Source organism: Rhinolophus hipposideros (assembly GCF_964194185.1).
Source record: "Rhinolophus hipposideros genome assembly, chromosome: 11".
Lineage (NCBI taxonomy): Eukaryota > Metazoa > Chordata > Mammalia > Chiroptera > Rhinolophidae > Rhinolophus > Rhinolophus hipposideros.
Window position 1 is genome coordinate 45,728,981 of NC_138057.1, and position 5,999 is coordinate 45,734,979.

General features: G+C 35.3%; 1 pseudogene across 1 annotated transcript; it reads right to left on the bottom strand.

Moving 5' to 3' along the window:
- Positions 1-432: 432 nt before the first annotated feature.
- Positions 433-924, bottom strand: LOC308504482 (succinate dehydrogenase cytochrome b560 subunit, mitochondrial-like; annotated as a pseudogene). The gene has a single exon. The product of its transcript is annotated as a succinate dehydrogenase cytochrome b560 subunit, mitochondrial-like (transcript).
- Between the last annotated feature and the right edge of the window lie 5,075 nt (positions 925-5,999).

Below are 5,999 nucleotides of genomic sequence, written 5' to 3' on the forward strand. Positions count from 1 at the left end.
TTTTATACCAACAACCCACAGGCAATGGCACCCAAAGCCCCACTCCCAGTGCCTATGGTACAAGGCCACAGAGTTGGCATCATTTTCACTGTCTGCCAAACGCTGAAGGAGCGAAACGCTGACCTCAAGAACAAATCAAGGCCCAATGTGCAGAATATAATCTACTCCTAGGCCCAGAGTAGGTCACAAGCTGGGCGCAGGGAAAGGAGTTTTTGCCCTCATTTCATCTTTAGAAATAAGGGAAAAACTGGATCTTTTTCCATTACTATGGTTCTGTAAGGTACTCTATTGTTGAACTCCAGAAGGAATCTGCAAGCACAGAGGGGTCTAAACAAATCAAGAGAATTTACCCTGGCAGGAGATAAGAGTGACAAACAAGAAGATAGCTCAGTGTAATAACCTGTAAGAAGATAATGTTGGAACTTCAGCTCTTTACATGGCTATCAGTCCTACAGAGGACAACTCAGTAAGAACCGAGATATCACTGCAGACTGGTATAACTGGGACATCTTCAGGCCCTTTCCTACATCCCACATCAAGTGTTGGATCCCATTCCAGGTGTGATACATGGAAAGGAAGATGAGAGCAAACTTGATTGTGTGGATTAGGGCTGGCCCCAGACACAGGGACTTCACAGGTTCCAAAAGAGACTCAAAGTTCCCAGGGATGAATAGGGCTAAAAAGCCAAAAAGAGAGACCTCTGAACTCAAGAGATTAACAGTGTCATGGTGGCAAATTGACATAGCCATGGGAAGAAACGAACTGTAGATAGTGATACAGGGAGGCAAAGCGTGGTTTGAACCAGGACTTCTTCATCTCTTTGGCAGTAGTTCCCAAAAGAAGAGCATTTCTGATACACAGCCAAAGATTAAGGTGGGCACGGAGGCAGTGATGGCCAACATGTTTCAACAAGAGTGTAGCCATCTTGAGTTCCAGCCTAGGCAGAAGTCTCTGCTGTTATTTTTATTGCTTGTTTCCTTATGGTTACATTGGGTTTATTTTGCTCTTCTTTTCCTAGTTTCTTGAGTTGGGAACTTAGATCATTGGTTTGGACTTTTTTTCTGATGTATACTTTTAGAATTATAAATTTCCCTCTTAGCACTGTTTTAGCCGAGTCTCACAGATTTCGATATGTTACGTTTTTATTTTCTCCCATTCAATTTATATTTTATTGTTTCTCTTGAGACTTCCTTTTTAACTCTCAATTTATTCAGAAGTGTATTATTTAGATTACAAATGTTTGGAGATTTATCTCTTATCTTTCTCTTATTAATTTCTAGTTTGATTCCATTGTGGTTAGAGAACATACTGTGTATGATTTTAATTATTTATTTATTTACTTATTTAAAATTAAAAAAATTTAAATTTAAATTTGTTGCAGTTTATTTTATGGTCCTATATATAGTTTATCTTGGTATATATTCTATGGGCATTTGAAAAGAATGTATATTCTGCTCTGGTTGGATAGAATATCCTACAATGTCAATCAGTTCCCATTGGTTGATGGTGTTGAATTCTTCTGTATCCTTACTGCTTTTCCGCCTTGTTGTTCTATCCATCTTTGAGAGAAGAGTATTGAAGCCTTCAATTATAATTGTGTGTTTTTCTATTTCTTTTCCAGTTCTAACTTTTTGCTTTACATATTTCACAGTTGTGTTGTTTTGGTACATACACATTTAAGATTGCTAATCTTGATGGATTGATCCTTATATAATTAGATAATGTCCCTCTGTTTCTGGTAATTTCCTTTGCTCTGAAGTTTACTTCATCTGATATTAATGGAATCATTTTTGCTTTCTTTTGATTGATATTTTGCCTGCTTTATCCTTTTCCATTATTTTACTGCCTTTATTATTACATTTGAATTTAATTTCTTGTAGATAGCTTATAGTTGGCTCATGTTCCTTAATCTACTGTCCAATTCTCTGTTTTTTAATGGGTATATTTAGACCCCTTAAATTAATGTAATTTTAATATATTAGGGCTTAACTCTGATATTTTACTTTCTTTTGTTCTCTCTGTCTTTTTCCTGTGTGTTACTTAAAATTTTTGAGAATTTTATTTTGATTTATTTATAGTGGCTTTGAGTATTTTTTTTGTGGAATTAAAGGTGTTCAATTTGTGGTATTAATAACTTCCAGGGGCGATTTCAAGAAGCACCCCTCACACTGCCATTTCTATGACATTCCCGAGTATATCTTTTTATATATCCTTTTTTTATGGTTGTCCTAGCTATTACATTATCTACACGTAACAATTAGTCTATAGGTATGGTTTGCTTTACTACTTTCCATGAAGTGTAGAAAACTTACTGCCCTTTATCTCCTTTTGCTCCCCACCATTCATAACAAAGTTGTCCTAAATATTTTGTATACATATATTGGATACTGCTACAATTGTGTTTCAACCATCAAACATACTTTAGGAGACTCAAAAGGAGAAGGAAAGTCAATCCTATTATCAACATTTTTGCTTACTGTCTTCTTTCTTCATTCGATGTTGCATGATTACTAATTTAATCATTTAATTTCATTTAAAGAATGCCTTTGTGGCCATTTTTAATTGTATATCTGCTGGTAACACATTGTTTTAGTTTTTCTTAGTTTGAGAATATATTGATTTTCCCTTCATTCCTGAAGGATATTTTCACTAAATATAAAATTCTGATTTCAGGACTGTTGCATTTTGATACTTCTGCAAAAAAATACTGTTGTGCCACTTTCTTCTAGTTTCAATGGTTTCTGATAAAAATCCACTGCCATTTAAATGGTTTTCCCTCATAGTTAAGGTTTCATTTCTGTAGCTGCTTTGAAGATTTTTGTTTTGTCTTAGCTTCCAGAAGTTTAACTGTATTTTTATCATGATATGGATTTCTTTAGGTTTGTCATGTTTGAGGTTTGCTTGCTTTCTTGATTCTGTAGATTTAGGTCTTTTGCCAAATTTGGGAAGTTTTCAGCTATTATCTTCTTAAGTACTTTTTCAGCCTTAGAGTCTTCCTCCTCTAATCTGGGACTTTCATCACACAAAGATGAGATCATTTGTTATGGAGTGACAAATTCCTGAGGTTCTGTTCATTTTTTCTCCAGTCTATTTTATCTGTTGTTCAGATTGGGTAATGTCTGTTGCATCATTTCAAGTTCAGTGATTCTTTCCTCTGTCACCTCCATTCTTTTGTTGAGTCCATATGTTGGGTTTTATATTTTGGTTGTTGTATTTTTCAGTTCTAATGTTTCCATTTAGTTCTTTAGATCTTCTATTTCTTTGCTGAGATTTTCTTTTTCTTTCTTTTTTTCTTTTTCTTTCTTTCTTTCTTTTTTTTTTGCTGGGACTTTCCATTTTTTTCCCATTTGTTTTAAGTGTTCTTGTAATTATTTTTTGAAACATTTTTTTATGATGGCTTTTAATATTTAAAGAACTTATTGTTATGTTTTTGGAGCACTTTTAGGTTTACAGCAAAATTGAGAGGGAGGTAGAGAGTTTTCATATACCTCTTGCCCCCATCCACAGCCTCTCCCATTATCAACATTCCCCACCAGAGGGGTACATTTGTTGCAATTGATAAACTTACATTGACACATCATAATCACCCAAATTTCATATTTTTCATTAAGCTTCACTCTTAGTGTTGTATACTCTGTGGTATACAAACGACAAATAGACATGAAAAGATGTTCCATCATCAGGGAAAGGCACATCAAAACAAGGAGATACAATTAAAACTTATTAGAATGGCCACATTTCAAAAACCAAATGCTGGTTGAAATGTAGAACAATAGGAACTCTCATTCATTGCTAGGGGGAATGCAAAATGTTATAGCCACTTTGGGATATAGTTTGGAACTTTCTTACAAAATTAAACATATTCTTGCAATATGATCCAGCAGTTGTGCTCTTTGGCATTTGATTTACCAATTTGATGTCCCTGCAAAAAACCTTCACACAGATGATTATAGCAACTTATTCTAATTGCCAATACTTGAAAGCAATTAAAGTGTCCCTTAGTAGGTGAATGGATAAATCAACTGTTGTACATCTAGACAATGGTATATTTTTCAGTGGTAAAAAAAAGAAAGAAAATGAACTATCAAATCATGAAAACACATGAAAAAACCTTAAATGCATATTATTAAGTGAAGGAAGCCAATCTTAAGAGGCTATATGCTGTGTGATTTGAACTATGTGATATTCTGGGAAAGGCAAAAGTATGGAGACAGCAAAAAGATTAGTGGTTGCAAGGGGTTATGTGGGGTGGGTAAGGGGTGTATAGGTGGAACACAGAGAATTTTTAGAGCACTGAAAATATTTTGTATGATAATATAATGATGGATATAAGTCATTATACATTTGTCCAAATCCATAATATGATAGCTTTTTAAAAAAAATTGTCAAGTAGTTCTAACATGTCTGTCATCACAGTATTGGTATGTGTTGATTATTATTGTGATTTTCATCTGATTTTAGTTCTTTCTAGTTCATGGCTTGTAGTGGTTGGCTGTAATAAAGCTGTTATTGTCTAAAAATTCTCTGTCATGCAAGGCTAGCCTTTCCTGCTCCTTTTGCTGGAGGGAGAGTTTTTGTTGTGGCTTTTTAAAGGGGATCTCTACCCTTTGGCATTTTCCGGCTTTCAAATTCTTCAGCTCTAAATTTGGGATATACGAGGCAATAGAAGAAGCAAGGGAACTCCCATCACATCTTTTCTTCAGTCCTGAGGTCCCCAGTTAATCTGCCTTCTTTTCCTTACCTTTCACAGTACTTGTTAAAATTTGTTTTATCTAAACACATCCAGAATTTTTCAGTTGTACTTAGCAGGAGAAATAGTGAAAAGTACATCTACTACACATTCCCAGAAGTGGAAGTCCACTGGCTCTATTTTGATAAATTTTTAATTTTTTTTCACTCTTTCTTGAAAGATAATATCTATCTTTTATTTAGTATCTGCCAACAGAGTATATGTGTAGATGGGTTTTTTGTTCTCTATAGTAGTTCCTCCTTATCCTTGGATTCAGTTTATGCAGTTTCAGTTACCTGTGGTTAACCATGGTCTGAATATATTAAATGGAAAATTCCATAAATAAACAATTATAAGTTTTAAATTACAGGGGGGTTTGAGTAGTGTGATGAGATCTCCCACCCTTCTGCTCCATCCCACCCAGGTTGTGAATATCCCTCTGTCCAGTATCTTTATGCTGCATGCATAGCTATCTGCACATTAATCACTTGGTGGTCCTCTTGGTTACCACATCAACTGTCAAGGTATCTCAGTGCTTGTGTGCAAGTAACTGTTATTTTACTTAATAATAGCCCCCAAGAGCAAGAGTAGTGATGCAGGCAATTCATATATGCCAACAAGAAGCCCTTCAGTTCTTCTTTTAAGTGAAAAAAGTATGTATGTATAGGAAAAAGCACAGTCTATATATATGGTTTGGTACTATCTATGGTTTCAGGCTTCCACTGGTGGGCTTGGAACATGTCCCCCATGCATAAGGGAGGGGAACAAGTATACATGGGAGTTGACTGAATTAATTTTCTACTGCAAGATGGGTAGATATACTTAGTTTCTAACATAAATTCTAGATTGTAGGCATTTACTAAGTTGGTTCTTCTAGCTAAGCCATGATAGTAGCACCTCTTAGCTTCACGTCTCATTCTCTGGCAATCTGAGTTCATGGAGTATATTTTAGTCTCCTAAAAGAAACTTATAAAAGGCTCCTGTAAGTCTCTTCTCCCTACCATATAAAACTATGTGATCACACCATCCAGAATGGGATATGAGATCTCTAATCCTCATGTACTCTTTTCTTCCTCTGTCCTCTTATTATGGGGTGTTGCAGGATGTAAAAAGATGTTGAGGAGTCTGAGCAGGGTAAGGGGAAACAGTATTATGGCTGTCATATCTCCTTCTACTCAGTTGAGAAATAATCTTTTTATTTTTCCTGGTTGGCTGTAAGTATGTCTCTCCAAGCCAGAGGGTCAGAGAGTCAATGAGAAAGAGATTTCTC